Raw genomic sequence first — 17,212 nt, 5'->3', positions numbered from 1 at the left:
TTCTTGGTGGGGGCCCAAACAAAGCAATCATTTCAGTCACAGTCATGTGGCAGACCCTGTCGCTGAAATTATTGGTTTGTTAAAGTGTGCATGTCATGTTTATACAACATAAAGGTGGATGGGAGGACCCCTTTTTTTCCTTTGCATTATGTGCTCTTTGAGGCCTAGTTTTTAAAACTGCCATCCTGTCTGACACTGCAGTGCCACTCCTAGATGGTCCAGGTGTTTGTGCCGCCCACTTGTGTCGCTTAGCTTAGTCATCCAGCGACCTCTGTGCACCTCTTTTTTTTCTTTGCATTATGTGCTTTTTGGGGCCTAGTTTTTAAAACTGCCATCCTGTATGACATTGCACTGTCACTCCTAGATGGGTCACGTGTTTGTGCTGCCCACTTATGTTGCTTAGCTTAGTCATCGAGCGACCTCGGTGCACCTCTTTTTTATCTTTGCATTACGTGCTCTTTGGGGCCTAGTTTTTAAAACTGCCATCCTGTCTGACACTGCAGTGCCACTCCTAGATGGGCCACGTGTTTGTGCCACCCACTTGTGTCGCTTAGCTTAATCATCCAGCTACCTCTGTGCAACCTTTTGGCCTAAAAACACTACTGTGAGGTGATCAGTGTTCAGAATAGACTGGAGATGAGTGGAAATGAATGTTATTGAGGTTAATAATACCGTAGGATCAAAATTACCCCCACATTCTGTGATTTTAGCCATTTTTATGTTTTTCCCCAAAAATCATCCAGATCCAAAACCAAAACCAAAACACGAAAGGGTGGTTTTGGCAAAACCAATCCAGATCCAAAACACGAGTGGGGCTCCAGATCCAAAACCAAAACCCGAAAAGTGTCCGCCGCACATCTCTAATTCAGACCTGATTGCTGTTGTGCGAAATCTCAAGGAGGCTGACTATCGAACGACTGCGCATGCGTGTGGATCATAATTCGCAGGTGTGAGGCCAAACTGCAAAAAATGCCAGCGTTTTTTTTATTGCTAGGCGAACGCAGGCTGATTGACAGAAAGCGGGCATTTGGGGGTGGTAACTGGCCGTTTTCTGGGAATGTCTGGAAAAAAGCAGGCGTTCCCAAGCGTTTTCAGGGAGAGTGTGTGACGTCAGGTCTGGCCTGATCAGACTGTTTCTTTTGCACTAAAGTAGTAAGTCCTGGGCTATGAACAGACTGCGCAGACTGTAAAAATCATTCAATGATGAGTGAGTTGCGAATAGATTTGCTGCTGACCGGCGTTTGCAAAACTTTTCCTACAGCGTACGCAGACTTACACAGGGCAAATTTTTACTCTGTCTGGGCGGCGACTATCCGATTGCAGACCTCTGTAAATTCACTGAGTTGCGATGAGGTCTGAATTAGGCCTATAGTTTTCCCAGGTGGCCCATAACAGATATTAGGAACTGGTCTTTTCTAGCCCATTCATGCTGCAATCTGCCGTCAGTTTGATCTAAAATAACCTTGATTGCTAGAATCAGAGTGTGTACGTGGGCATCTTAAGTATAATATGATGACTAGATCTACAATGCTACTAGTGATAAAAGACATAGGATTTCAGGTTAGATTTGAAGACTGATAATGGCAGAGTTTAGTCACGTCATAGAAATATAATATATGTTTAAAAATAATAACGCCTCCTGCTGCATTACTGATCCAAACTGCGTCCAAGAACACAATATCGGATCTTCCCCGGCACCATCAGCCAGCTGCATGACCCATGGGGTCGCACAAGCCATCCGCCGCAAGTCCTACACAGAGGCCAGGAAATCTCCATCCTTTGATGGAGATCTTGTCCTCTTCCCTCCCCCACAACGGCAGCAACATGCCTACATTTGGAGAAACGGAGGCCGTCGGTGCCCCCTTCCCAACCCCAAATGGCATCAGACTGTCAATCACTGACAGTCTGCTGCTGTCCCTGTGTCACAAGACCCATTCGCACATATGCACAATAGGTCCTGTGCAAAGTACCAACATCGGTACTTTGGGCATCAGGACGCACCCCAACCACATCTGAATCAGGCCCATTGTCTGTAAGACCAGCATTGCCATTTAAGGGGCATGCTGCAGTCTTATTGCATGCCTTCATGAAAACACAGTGGTATGTAAAATGTGGCTAATAGGCTGTTTATTTCCGCCACAAGGGAACAAATGGAGAGAGCTGGAGGCTTGAATTCATAAAGTAGGTATGATAATTAATTACACACTATACAAGTGATTTGATGAAATGGATCACACCTAGGGGTAATATACTAAGCAGCCGGTTTTCAGTGTGTTCTAGGGTTTTGCAATGTGCCAATTTACTAAACTCAGAACCACAACTGTCACCAAATCCCCATGTAGATGTAAATTCTTTTACATTGGAAGTATATAATAAACCATCAAATGTATCAATGAGTGGTTTGGAAAACCATTGTTGCAAAACATCACATAATGAGTTGCCTGTGACTTGTGTGTTTGTCTAAAGAGTTGCATGGACCCTTGTGAAGAGAACAAGTTGTACACTGAAACGGGTGGCACAACAGGCAATAACAGAATATGTACAAATGGCCTACATCCGGTTCCGGTTTGATGGGGGTAATTCAGACCTGATCGCTGCTGTGCATTTTCGCACAGCGTGCGATCAGATCTGAACTGCGCATGTGTATGTACCGCAATGCACCGGGCATAGGTGCCTAGCGACAGGATGGTGCGAAAAAAGCGATCACAAGGTTATTGACAGGAAGAGGCCATTTGTGGGGGGCAACTGACCGTTTTAAAGGAGGGATCTGGCGTTTTCAGAGAGGGTGTCTGACATCAGCTCCGGCCCCGATCAGCAGGATCACATCGCACTGGAAGAGTAAGTCCTGGGCTGAGCAGAGACTGCACACACTGATGTTTGTGCAGCTCTGCTCATGAAGCGAACACACACTTGCACAGCATCCCCCCCTTTAGATGGTGACTATCTGCTCACAGGGAAGCTAAGAACGCAACCCTGTGATCAGGTCTATATTACCCCCGATGTACGGTGCAATAGACGGGGGATTGTTTTCATCTACAACCACGTTAGTCATGAATGCACTATTTATAAGCCTTCTGGGAACATCCACATCATAATAAAATGCTTCCATGCAGACCTCCATTTCCATACTGCGACAGGATCGCATAGTAACATGATACATGTATTACGCTGAAATCAGTAATGCTGTACACGCTGCGGGAGAGACCTATGCCATGGTCTCTGTGCCTAATTCAGAGTTGATCGTAGCAGCAGCTGCTTCCGGTTTCCGGTTAGTGCATTCCACCTGTTGTATGAGTCACTGACGCGTTTCTCTGCCCACAATGAAGGCCGTTTCATCAAAAATATGAAAATAAAAATATAATTGTGGGGCCGCAGGCGCAATTTTAATGCAGGGGGGCACCCTCTTCCTACCTACTTGAACGGGAAGCGGGTCCCTCCATCTCGGCCAGCACAATCTTCCCAGTGATATTTGGGAAGATGACGCTGGCCACTAGAGAGCAAAACTCAGGCACAGTGCCAGAATCTTTGCTTTCTAGAGATTACTGGGAAGATTACTGGGAAGATGGCGCCGCCAATGCCGGCAACAGGTGTACTTGGGGGAGGAGGGGATTGGACCCGGGCGACTCCAGCAGCCCAGGCCATTTGGGCTTACCACTCTGCTTCTCTCAGCACCACTGATTGTATAAGAAAAGGGCATTCATTTTTATTCTTGAACAAATACTAAAGACTTGTTCCATAGAATCTAGAAAATGTGCTGCCAGAAACTGGACTTATTAGCCTAGTCTGTCCCACAATGCACTTGCTAACAATAAAGCACACTTTAATAGTCAGTGACTTGCTCTAATGATCCCAGCCTCTTGTTGTGATAAGTGTGATAGCAGATGCATATTACACATGGATGACCTACGCCCCTGCTATCTGTACTGTGAGATAGTGTCACAGCTGTCACATGAACAGACAACACATGCGGTACGGATGCAATGGAGTCTGAGATCGGGATGTCAGACGATCTCAGACTTTTTTTTAGAGAGTCAATAACTTACAAGACATGTAAGTGTCTGCCCTTTAAAAAAAAAAAACATCAGAGTTTGGCTGGCATCCCGCAATCTCGGACACCATTACAACCCGCCGATGGTGTCCTAGCATCCACACACGTTTCTTTTATGGTTTACCTGATGTATCAGAGAACCATTAACGAAACCAAAACAGGTTCCAATAATATCCACAGTTTTTAGGCTCAAAACCTAATGAGGGCACTCACCACTTCCAATCAAGAGGTCTTTTCATTGTCCTTTAAAAGTCACAATTTCTACACTCCGCAGGAGATGTAGAATTGTGACTTTTATCAAACTCTGGAAAAGCATTTTTTCCCAGAGTTTGATCCTGAGATGGCGAGCAGTTTCTTGATGCAGCAGAGGGTTCTGAAAGAACCCTCCCTGCTGTGTCTGCTTATCTCCAGCTTCACATCTGGGGAGGCTGCTGAAGGTAAGGGGACACAGCAGTTCACTGTTCACTGCGGCAGCAGCAGGGGACAACGGCATCTCAATGAGCATGGGGTGGAGGCGGCTTTGGCAAGAGTCCCGCCGCCCATGGCAGCTTAAACTAAGAGGCTGCGAGGGTAGGGAGTTGGGGGGGTAAGCGAGTAGCGAGCACATCATGGAAGACTTAGGTGGGGGGACGGGTACCTCCTTGAAGGCGGTAGGGGGAGCAGCCATGACGAGGAAGGCTGCGGGAGTAGCAGGCAGACCATGGAGAGCCTACAGAGGAGAGTGGGAACTCTGTAGAGAGGCTGCAGGGGAAGCGGGCACATCACTTTTCCGAAAAGCTGTCTTCGCAAAAGAAGCAGTTATTTTGAAAGTGATACTTTCATACAGCGGCCATGATAAATTTTGAAAAAGAATTGTGAAAGGTAAAGGTGAAAATTGAATTCTAAAAATTCTCACTTCACATTTTTTTCATAATGAATATGCCCCTTAGACCTTGATTATTCAGCCCAGTTTGGATTTTGAGTTTGACATGCCTGACCTACACACTGTAGATCTTCTATGCCACACCCATTACCAAGAATACCTGTGTGTAAATATAAAATCATAAAAATAATAAAACTTGTATAAAATAAAATATAAAATGCAACAGAATAAAAATGATATTGGTACAATATTGCTACATAAAAAAAAATAAAAAAAAGTATTTAGGGGGGACATTTACTAAGCAGTTTAAGAGCGGAGAAGTGAGCCAGTGGAGAAGTTGCCCCATCAACCAATCAGCAGCTCTGTATCATTTTATAGTATACAAATTATAGATATTACTTCAGTGCTGGTTGGTTGCCATGGGCAACTTCTCCACTGGCTCACTTTTCCGCTCTTATCACTAAATGTCCCCCAAAGATTATTCATTGCACTAACAGTAGTGATGTTTGAGTAACAATAATCATATTAGAATAGAACAGAATAAAATGAAAATAAAATTACAATAATGCAGAAAAAAGTAAATACAGTATAAGTATAGTTTTGGAACAATAAATTATATTGGTATAATGTGGAGGATATTTGTGCACCTATTCCTGGTGTGTACATCAGAGCCCGGATTTAGACCCCATGGGGCCATAGGCAAGATACTGATCTGGGGGACTCCTCCTCCGTTGGCATTATGGTGGCAGCCACAGCTGGCATCAGAAATCTTGGCCCAACCACCTTTCTCTAGGTACATGTCGGTCAGCTTAAGAGTTTTCTTACCTATACGGTGGTTACTCTGCAATGGGCAATAGGGATAGCCATCAGTGTGGTTACCATTGATTGTTACCATTGATGGTATTATGGCAAGTGGCCATCGATGGTTGCAAATATGCAATGGATGACCAGCGATGGTTTCACCAACCAATAGTCATCCCTGTTCTTTGACTGGGCCAATCAAAACCTGGTGGTGGGGCTCCGCGTGTGTTGGGGGTCAGAGCTTTTTCCGTGTCCCGGGAACCTTGTAAAGGAAGAAAAAAGGTTTGTTATACTGTGTCATCGCTGGAGTGAAACCATTTGGTTCTCACCTGTTGAGGGCAAAAGCACTCAACATCGCCCATAAACCATTGATGATTATAAATCATCAATGGTCGATAGCCATCCCTAATGGGGACCCTTTGAAGAAATTGATCCTTCGTGAGCAGATGGTAATTTCAGTCAGTATTCACTATTCATGTAGGCGATCACAGTCTAGAAGACATCTGTTTGCATAGGAATATAGGGCCTGATTCAGACCTGATCACTGTTGTGCAAATTTGCAGGACGGCCGATTATCGATCGACTGCGCATGCATACAGATTGTAGTGCGCATGCGTGAGGCCAAACTGTGAAAGATTACAGTGGGTTTTTTTTATCGTTAGGCGTTCGCAAGTCGATTGACAAGAGGTGGACGTTTGGGTGTGGTAACTGTACGTTTTCTGGGAGTGTCAGGAAAAATGCAGGCGTTCCCAAGCATTTTTATGGATGGTGTGTGACGACAGCTCCGGCCCCCATCAACCTGTTTCTATCTCACTGTAGGAGTAGGTCCTGGGCTACGCACAGACTGGAAAAAACATTATATGGTGAGTGAGTTGCGAATGAATTTGCAGCTGACCGGCGTTTGCAAAGCTTTTCGCATGGCGTACGCACACTTGCACTGGGTGGATTTTCACTCTGTCTGGGCAGTGACTATCTGATTGCAAACCTCTGCAAATTCGCAGAGGAGCGATCAGGTCTGAATTAGGCCCTTAAACAATGTCATCATCACACAACAGTGTTAGGATCTCCTGCTCTGTGCTGCCACGTCGCCATGGCAACCGGGAGGCAAGTGTGGAATTGAGGGGGCTAAGTTTGTGGTCTCAATTCTCACTGACCATAAGAATCTGGCATATTTAGAGTCAGCGAAGCGGCTCAATGCCAGGCAGGCACGATGGGCTTTGTTTTTTGCTCGCTTTAATTTTTTGATAACATATCGCCCTGGGTCAAAAAACATCAAGGCTGATGCGCTCTCGCGGAGTTTTGCTCCAGTTCAAGAGACCATCGAGGAGCCATTGCCCATTGTGTCCCCATCATGTATTAAAGTGGGCATTACCCAGGACCTCTTGTCATTAGTCCTTAGAGCACAGGAGCAGGCTCCTCCAGACCTTCCGGTAGGTCTCTTGTTTGTGCCTCCTAGGTTAAGACAGCGAGTGTTCCTGGAATTCTATGCCAAGAGGTCGGCAGGGCATCCGGGTATTGCCAGAACTCTGGAGTTGCTGTCTAGGGCGGTGTGGTGGCCCTCGGTGGCTAGGGATGTGGATCAGTGGGTTCGGGCATGTGACGTTTGTGCCCGAAATAAAACTCCTAGAGGGGTTCCTGTCGGCCCATTACATCCACTCTCTATTCCGTCTAAGCCATGGACCCACATTTCCATGGATTTTGTGGTGGACTTTCCCAAATCCTCGGGGGTTTTAACAGCCATTTGGGTTGTCGTTGACAGGTTTTCGAAGATGGCGCATTTTGTTCCACTGGTTGGGTTGCCATCGGCCAGACGCCTGTCTGAGTTATTTATGCAGCATGTTGTGCGCCTCCACGGGTTGCCACTTGATGTGGTTTCTGACCGTGGATCCCAGTTTGTGGCCAAATTCTGGAGGGCATTTTGTTCTGATCTCCAGATTTCTGTGAGCTTGTCGTCAGGCTACCATCCACAGTCTAATGGGCAGACTGAGAGGGTGAACCAGTCCTTGGAGCAGTTCCTCAGGTGTTATGTCTCCTAGTGTCATACTGACTGGGTTGCTCATCTGTCCATGGCGGAGTTTGCCTATAACAACGCGGCTCACTCTGCTACAGGGATCTCTCCCTTCCTTTGTGTGTATGGGCATCATCCTAAGGCCAATTCTTTTGACCCCCTGGATTCCACGTCTGGTGGTTCCTCTGTTGTTTCGGTCCTTAGGGGTATTTGGAGGAAAGTGAAGAAAGCCCTTGTGTCTGTGTCATTAGTGACCAAAAGGGTTTTTGATAAGCGGAGAAGACCCTGCAGCTTCAAATTAGGAGACTTCGTCTGGTTGTCCACCAAGAATTTGAAGTTGAGACAGCCATCTCATAAGTTTGGCCCCTGGTTCATCGGCCCTTATAAGATCACCAGGGTTATCAATCCGGTGGCATTTCAGTTAGATCTGCCCCGTTCATTGGGTATCAATAAAACATTTAATTGTTCCCTTTTAAAACTGGCAGTTAGTAATCCTTCTTCCAGTGGAAGACCTTCTCCTCTTCTGATACAGGGTCAGAGGGAGTTTGTGGTTGAAAGGGTTCTTGACTCCAAGATGGTTCGGGGTCGGCTGTCATTTTTGGCGCACTGGAGGGGGTATGGCCCGGAGGAGCGGTCGTGGGTGCGCAGTTGTGATCTTCATGCCCCCAGACTGATACGCTCTTTCTTCTCGCAGTTCCCCGATAAACCCGGTGGTAGGGGTTCTTTGACCCCTCGTCAGAGGGGGGGTACTGTTAGGATCTCCTGCTCTGTGCTGCCACGTCACCATGGCAACCGGGAGGCAAGTGTTAGCGAAGTAACCTGAGCGCAGCTGATACTCCGGTCCGGGTTTTTACTGTGTAGTGGTTACATGCTCAGTGCACGGCAGGGAATCCGGCGCTGGTTTTGTGCTCACAGTCTGTGAGGTCTGAGTGGGGCGTGGACAGCACCTGCTATATAAACCATCCTCTCAGGCTAGGCAAATGCTGCTGAATCTTTGTTTGTTAGTCAGTTCCAGAGAGTTAGCTAGTACTGTGTGACTTTGTATTTACTTGTTGCTTACTGCGAATAGGCCTTGGGATTCGGTACTTCATTCTGCCAATCCGGACCTAGCAGTAAGACTGGAGTCAGTTGTTTGACCTGCTGGGGTTCTTTTGTTATTCTGTGAACCCAGCAGGTTTGCGGCTGTACTCTCAGACCTGCTTGCTTAATCCTCCCTCACTGTGCAGGGCGTCCAGGTGTCAGTTTAGTGGCAGTAAGCTGAACCTGTGCCCTGCAAGTGGGGGTTAGGATTGTGGATACTCTCCTTGTGTCTATATTTCTATCTCTGACCAAGGAGTTTATTCCCACACCCGTTGGTAACCCTTTGGGGTTTTTTCTGTTGCTCTTAGCAACATCATTTCAGGTGCTCCACATGTTAAATCACTACACATCGCTTCATTGTCCGCTCTATTCCATCTGAGCATTCCTGACACTAGGGAGACACCCAATTCCTGAGCCTTTGGGCTTCTCCGTTCACTTTGTGTTTATTAGTTATTCCATCACCTCCTGTGTATGTTATGTTATACTGTCTGTGAGTTCGTTTGCTTCGCTTCCCTCTCTGTTCATACACCGGTATACTCCTGTTAGCACTGGTGTGCGTAACATATTCAGCAGCCTTACTCCTGTTGAAATTTTGTGGGAATATGGAGCATACCCCTCAAAATACTTTGCAACAGGTGGTCGATCAGGTGCAGGTCCTGACTCGACAATTTAATGAGATGTCCATTAAAATGAACACCCCGCAGGCCGCTAGCGGAGCTCCCGCAGCAGCAGCGGCAAGTTCAGGGGTTAAGGAGCCGAAAGTAAATCTCCCGGATCGTTTTTCTGGAGATCGCTCGCAGTTCTTTTGTTTCAAGGAGAGCTGTAAGCTATATTTCAGGCTTAGGCCCCAGTCTTCTGGGTCGGAGATTCAGCGGGTGGGCATGGTGATTTCCTTGCTACAAGGAGACCCACAGGTCTGGGCATATGGGTTACAGCCTGACTGTCCGTCGCTTAAAAGTGTTGATGCTTTTTTTACGGCACTGGGCATTTTGTATGATGACCCTGACAAGATGGCTTCAGCCGAGGCTCAGATTACGGTTCTTAAGCAAGGGTGACGGCCAGCTGAGGTTTATAGTACGGAGTTTCGGAGGTTGGCTCATGATACCCAGTGGAATGACCCAGCCCTGAGAAACCAGTACCGAAGGGGCCTTTCTGACCAGATAAAGGACCAACTGGTACAATATCCCTCGCCTGATAGCTTAGATCAGCACATGCAGTTATCCATCCGGGTGGATAGACGGCTGAGAGAGCGTAGGCTTGAAAGGGAGACCGCAGTTTCCTTTTTTCCCAAGGGAACCTCAGACTCTGAGGAATATTCCGAGGAGCCTATGCAGATTGGGGCTACCCGCCTCTCCTCGCGTGAGAAGACGCGGAGGAGACAGCAGGGTTTGTGTTTGTACTGTGGGAATAAAGGTCATGTTGTAGTATCATGCCCAGAAAAACCGGAAAACTTCAGGGCCTGAGGGTGATGGGAAATATCCTGTCAGGCCAGAAGTCAGAATTTCCTAAAAAGACATTTCTCATTCCGGTGACTTTGGAGATCCTCTGTCAAACTGTCAAGACTGAGGCCTTTGTTGACAGTGGGGCCGATGGGGTTTTCATGGACCGTCAATTCGCCCTGGAACACTCTGTTCCCTCAGTACCTTTGGCATCAGAGATTGAGATCTGTGGGTTAAACGGGGAACCATTGTCCCAGGGTAAAATTACCTCCTGCACCAGCCAAATTCCTTTGTTTATTGGAGCCACACACTCTGAAAAATTGTCTTTTTATGTGACTGTCTGTTCTTTTGCCCCATTGGTTTTGGGGTTACCCTGGTTAAGGGCCCATAACCCTCAATTTGACTGGGTCTCTGGGGAGATTCTTAGTTGGGGTAGTGATTGTTTCAGGAGTTGCTTGAGCCTTCCAGTCAGGCTCTCGCAGCTAAGTTTGCCAGGATTGCCAGGATGTTATGCAGATTTTGCGGATGTGTTCTCCAAAAAAGTTGCGGAGGTACTATCTCCCCATCGCCCCTATGACTGTGCCATTGATTTGTTGCCGGATGCTAAGCTTCCCAAGAGCAGGTTGTACTCCCTGTCACGTCCTGAGACTCAGGCTATGGCAGAGTACATTCAGGAGAACTTGGCTAAGGGATTTATCAGACCCTCACAGTCCCCAGTTGGGTCGGGGTTCTTTTTCGTGTGTAAAAAGGACGGTTCGTTGCGAGCCTGCATCGACTTCAGGGAATTGAACCGTATCACGATTAAAAACTCATACCCACTGCCTCTCATTTCGGTTTTGTTTGACCAGCTTCGTACTGCCACCATTTTTTCTAAGATTAACCTACGCGGTGCTTACAATCTAATCCGAATAAGAGAGGGGGATGAATGGAAGACTGCCTTTAATACCCACTCAGGGCATTATGAATATTTGGTGATGCCTTTTGGGCTCTCTAATGCCCTGGCAGTCTTCCAGGAATTCATGAACGATGTGCTCAGGGAATATTTGGATAGATTCTTAGTTGTTTATCTAGATGACATCCTAATCTTCTCTCATTCCCTGTAGGAACATCGGAAGCATGTACGCTTAGTCCTCCAGAAACTCAGAGACCACCAGCTTGGGGCGAAGCTGGAGAAGTGCGAGTTTGAAGTCCAGCAAATCGCATTTCTAGGGTATATTATCTCCTCAGAAGGTTTCCAAATGGAGGGTTCTAAGGTACAGGCAGTCCTGGATTGGGTGCAGCCCACTAGTTTGAAGGCGCTTCAGCGTTTTCTGGGCTTTGCGAATTTTTATAGACGTTTATCGCTGGATTTTCGTCTGTAGTGGCCCCCTTGGTGGCACTCACTAAGAAGGGGCGGATGTTGCTCACTGGTCTTGTGAGGCCAAAGCGGCCTTTGCCCGTCTCAAAAGGGCATTTGTCTCGGCCAAGGTGCTGCGACACCCAGATCCAGAGCGTCCTTTTGTGGTAGAAGTGGATGCCTCTGAGATAGGTATTGGGGCAGTGCTCTCTCAGATGGGGGTGTCTGATAATCGCCTTCATCCCTGTGCTTACTTTTCCCGTAAATTTTCGTCTGCCGAGAGGAATTATGATGTGGGAAACCGGGAATTGTTGGCTATAAAGGATGCACTCGGGGAGTGGAGACACTGGCTTGAGGGGGCTAAGTTTGTGGTCTCAATTCTCACTGACCATAAGAATCTGGCATATTTAGAGTCAGCGAAGCGGCTCAATGCCAGGCAGGCACGATGGGCTTTGTTTTTTGCTCGCTTTAATTTTTTGATAACATATCGCCCTGGGTCAAAAAACATCAAGGCTGATGCGCTCTCGCAGAGTTTTGCTCCAGTTCAAGAGACCATCGAGGAGCCATTGCCCATTGTGTCCCCATCATGTATTAAAGTGGGCATTACCCAGGACCTCTTGTCATTAGTCCTTAGAGCACAGGAGCAGGCTCCTCCAGACCTTCCGGTAGGTCTCTTGTTTGTGCCTCCTAGGTTAAGACAGCGAGTGTTCCTGGAATTCCATGCCAAGAGGTCGGCAGGGAATCCGGGTATTGCCAGAACTCGGGAGTTGCTGTCTAGGGCGGTGTGGTGGCCCTCGGTGGCTAGGGATGTGGATCAGTGGGTTCGGGCATGTGACGTTTGTGCCCGAAATAAAACTCCTAGAGGGGTTCCTGTCGGCCCATTACATCCACTCTCTATACCGTCTAAGCCATGGACCCACATTTCCATGGATTTTGTGGTGGACTTGCCCAAATCCTCGGGGATGACAGCCATTTGGGTTGTCGTTGACAGGTTTTCGAAGATGGCGCATTTCGTTCCACTGGTTGGGTTGCCATCGGCCAGACACCTGTCTGAGTTATTTATGCAGCATGTTGTGCGCCTCCACGGGTTGCCACTTGATGTGGTCTCTGACCGTGGATCCCAGTTTGTGGCCAAATTCTGGAGGGCATTTTGTTCTGATCTCCAGATTTCTGTGAGCTTGTCGTCAGGCTACCATCCACAGTCTAATGGGCAGACTGAGAGGGTGAACCAGTCCTTGGAGCAGTTCCTCAGGTGTTATGTCTCCAAGTGTCATACTGACTGGGTTGCTCATCTGTCCATGGCGGAGTTTGCCTATAACAACGCGGCTCACTCTGCTACAGGGATCTCTCCCTTCCTTTGTGTGTATGGGCATCATCCTAAGGCCAATTCTTTTGACCCCCTGGATTCCACGTCTGGTGGTTCCTCTGTTGTTTCGGTCCTTAGGGGTATTTGGAGGAAAGTGAAGAAAGCCCTTGGGGTATATTTACTAAGCTCCCGATTTTGACCGAGATGGCGTTTTTTCTTCAAAGTGTCATCTCGGTCATTTACTAAACACTAATCACGGCAGTGATGAGGTCATTCGTATTTTTTTGCTAGTCCAAGTTCAAAATTACGAATGAATACACCATCGGTCAAATTACGCCTGTTTAGATATGAATCTCGGTCATTTACTAACCATTCGTAATTGCATTTGCTGCCGCGAAAATGATTTCGCGGCCGCGAAAAATTACGATTCGCATTTTTTTCCTAAAAAAAAACGCGCCAGCCTTTGAAAACCGCGTTTACATGTGAACTTAATTATCCATTACTCACACCTGTTTTTTTGGGCCTATAAAAGTGTTTCAGGCACATTCTGAACTACTCTCACTCTGAAATGGCGGCTGTAGTGTGTGGCAATGGTTTTTTGTTGGCTGTGGGATACGTTAGACTGCTCCATGAGGCTTCCAGGAATCAGGACCAGGTAAGTGAACATGGCCAACAGGTTGTCCAGGTACCGCGGAGGCTGCGCCAGCCTCGTTTTTTTAGAGGGCGTTTAAACTTAAATGCATTGTCCGATGATAGGGTCATACAGATGTTCCGCCTAAATAGAAACAACATTTTCCACCTGTATGACCTTGTCAAACTGGGCATAGACCCTGAGACAGCACGCTCTCGCTCTGTCTCAGGCCTACACAAACTCCTGGCTGTGTTACACTTTATGGCTACTGGGAGCTTCCAGGCTGTGGCAGGCGACGTCATTGGGATCTCACAGCCCACCTTTTCAAGATTTTTGATGCAGGTGAGTCTAAAAATACATATGCGGTTATGGCTAAGTGTTGCTTGTGTAAGTTGAAACACCACAGTATTGTAGAGAATACCTAACATGACACTCACCTTAGCTTATTTAATGTCCACTCAGGTTTTGGATGTGTTGGAGCCACACATTAAAGCCTCAATCTGCTTCCCTACTGAGGAGTCGGAGTGGAGTGCTGTCAGGGTAGCTTTCTATGAGCTTGCAGGCATGCCCAATGTGCTGGGGGCCATAGATTGCACACACGTTCAGCTGAGATCACCTAAGGGCCGCCAGTATATATATACTAATAGGCATATGGATCAATCAACTAATGTCCAGGTGGTCTGTGATGCAAATTAAAAAATTATGAGTGTTGTTGCAGGTTACCCTGGTGCCTGCCATGACTCCTTCATCCTCAGTCAGTCATCGCTCTTCGATAAATTTGAGGAGGGACAAATGCCTGATGGCTGGCTGTTGGGTATGTAGAAAATGTTATGTGTGTATGTCTTTTAACCACAGCCTAGATTTTGGAGGAGGTGATAGAATAATCTAACATATGTCCTAATGTTGACTATATATGTTTTTCAGGTGATGGGGGTTACGGCTGCTACTCTTGGCTCCTTACTCCATTGTCCCAACCTGATTCTCCTGCTGAACACAGTTATAATCATGCACATAAGGCTACGCGGAATGTGATAGAAAGATGTTTTGGGGTGCTGAAGTCACGTTTTCGGTGTCTGGATAAATCTGGTGGCCTTTTGTTGTATAGTCCCTCAAAGGTGACTCGGATTGTGTTCTGCTGCTGTTTTCTCCATAATCTGTGTTTAAGTCAACATCTGGCACATGGTGAGGGAGAAAGCAGTCAGCAAGCAGAGGAGTTAGATACATCTGGTGACAGTGTGAGTACAATTGTAGGGAGGCAGGTACGTCAAGAAGTGATCCTGCGATATTTTACAGGTAAGTTTTATTATGCTGTAATTATCCTTCACTAAACACTTTGCTCTACTTTCTATTGTGTGTTCTGTTACTTACTGTTTGTTGTTTATAGTGGTGTGTCCATTGTGCTTAGTTGATGCTAACAAAACATTTACAGTCATTACCCTTGAAAAACATAACTACATACATACAGACCAGCTTAAAAAATTTTGGAGACGGACACAGGAATGTGTTTTTTTAACAAATTTTTGTATTTATTTGCACAAAAAGATTGGTGTTATTTTTTTCGCTTGTGTGTGCTGGGTGCTGGCTCACTGGCACGTGCTCTTGAGGAACGCCGGACAGGGGAGGTTACTGGCGTTTGAACAGGGGTCGTGGTCCCCGAGCTGGAGGTAACTTGCTGAGCTCCCATCATAGCAATATTGCTGCTCAAATTATTTAAACTGGCAATCAGCTGAGTGTTTGTAGCAGTGTGGCTGGCTACAATCCTGGATAAGGCCTCATTCACCACTTGATTGTGTTGAATGATCTGAACGAGTGCCTGCTGATGTCGCTGTTGCTCATCTATAATGCGGGATAAATGTGCATTCATTTGGCTGTTTTCAGCCCTAATTTGCTCCATTGAGGTAGCCATTCTCCCTACTTGTACTATCAGTCTGCCCGAGTTGCGACTAATACGCGGTAGATGATGGGGCAGACTGGCAAGGTGTTGTGTATGTTGGGTCAGGGTGGCATTGCTTTGGGCCTGTTGGCTTGTCCAACTGGCCCAAAAATCGCCAGGAATTTGGCTTGGGGGCGGAGCTTGTGCCAGTTGGGGACTGATGGATGGTTGGGGTATATCCTGCAACTGTATTGGCATGCTTGGATCAACAGCTGTAAGTTGCAGTGTGAAGGATGGCTCTTGTTCTGGTCCCTGCTGGTCCTCGGCGGACATCAAGTTGTGCTCTGTATGGGGTAGGCAACATGCAATGTTGTAATTTTTTTTAATTTGGCCTGGCTAATGCAACACATTAATACATTCCTAATACTACATTTTTGCATTATTAGCACTTGTTTTTCTCAACGTTAACAATTTATAATTTTTATATTTTAAAAAACCAACACAGGCGCAAACATTGCCAAATTTGCATATTCCTCACTTAACTAACTTCCCTCCACACCATTACACTGTTAGATTCCCTCCCCTCACCACGATATAGACTACTTACCTGTATAGTCCAGAGGAGCGGAGCAAGTAAGCCATCTACATACTGGACAGGGGCGATGTGTGAACACTCTAATGGTTTTTTTATTTCGGTCCAACATTTAATTTTATTCATATTTTTTTAAAAATGTGAACGTGTGTGTGCTTAATGTATCCTCAAATCTGTTGTTTTCATACAAATAGGTTGTCTAGACCATCCACTAAGACCTTATCTAATTTTATTAAAGCACCTTGTGCAATTGAAGACGTTACATCACATTGATTGTTGAGGAAAACATGTAAACTCCAAACCAACTAACAACATCTTAAGTGTACTGTGTATATTATTGCTTATGTGTTTAATTTATGTTTTTACTCACCAGATAACTGAGGTGATCTGGCCTCATCACTCTGCGAACTCGACAATAGTGCCAGTGGTGGCTGGGGTGACACTGCCGAAAGTCTTCGCCTGGGTGGGGATGATGGAGGTGCGGAATCAGAGCCAAGACGCCGTGTCTTAGTTGGCCTCCTGGGTAAGTGGCCCAAGCCCTGTGATGGGCGGCTTACAGGAGGTCGGCTTCCAGAAGCAGAACCTAGGTGCAAAATTTAAACTTAATATTTTGTACTTCTATGTGTTTTCAGAATATGTGACTACAGTGAAGACTTACCTGCAATACCGGCATCATCCTGACTTGTGTGAGGCCTGTCTGGGCGGCTGGTCTGTGTGACTGTGGAAAAAGTGACCCCAACATTATTACCATGTTTTTTGAAAAATGACCCACTGAAAACCATTAATGTACTGTAAGCATCTATATGGTTTTGTTTAAAACAAATTTTTAAGCTTAAGAGCTTCTACATTCATGATTTTGAGTTGAATATCAAAATGTACTTGATGTGGCACACAATAAATTTATTTAAAATAAGTTTTTGGTCTCAGATATTGCAGAGATTGAGTACTTGCAAATATTTTTAAAATGTAATGTTTTAAAAATTTCCCCGCTTTTCTGTTTGTTAAAAAAACAAAAACCTTTTGTGGATTTTAAACAAACACACATGTTCAAGCATTATCGCCAAAAATTGCAACAAAAAAAGAAAAAAAAAACATTCAAAACACAAACACACCTTAAGGGAGCATAGGCATGCAATCTGTTTTGTGCGAAAAAAATCATCCTTTAAACTTTAAAAATGAAATTAACTAAATTTTACAGACATTTTAAGAACAATATTACAAAACAAACTTACCATC

General features: G+C 46.0%; 1 long non-coding RNA gene across 1 annotated transcript; it reads right to left on the bottom strand.

The window, feature by feature from the left end:
• Positions 1-15,607: 15,607 nt before the first annotated feature.
• LOC134929050 (uncharacterized) lies at positions 15,608-16,756 on the bottom strand. Its single transcript, XR_010178237.1, has 3 exons — positions 16,635-16,756; positions 16,347-16,559; positions 15,608-15,728 (listed from the first exon to the last, which is right to left on the bottom strand). It is a non-coding gene; the product is annotated as an uncharacterized LOC134929050 (long non-coding RNA).
• Positions 16,757-17,212: the final 456 nt, after the last annotated feature.

This window comes from Pseudophryne corroboree, chromosome 5 (assembly GCF_028390025.1).
Source record: "Pseudophryne corroboree isolate aPseCor3 chromosome 5, aPseCor3.hap2, whole genome shotgun sequence".
NCBI lineage: Eukaryota > Metazoa > Chordata > Amphibia > Anura > Myobatrachidae > Pseudophryne > Pseudophryne corroboree.
The sequence above is the reverse complement of the archived record's forward strand: the minus strand, read 5'-3'. Positions and strand labels throughout refer to the sequence as shown.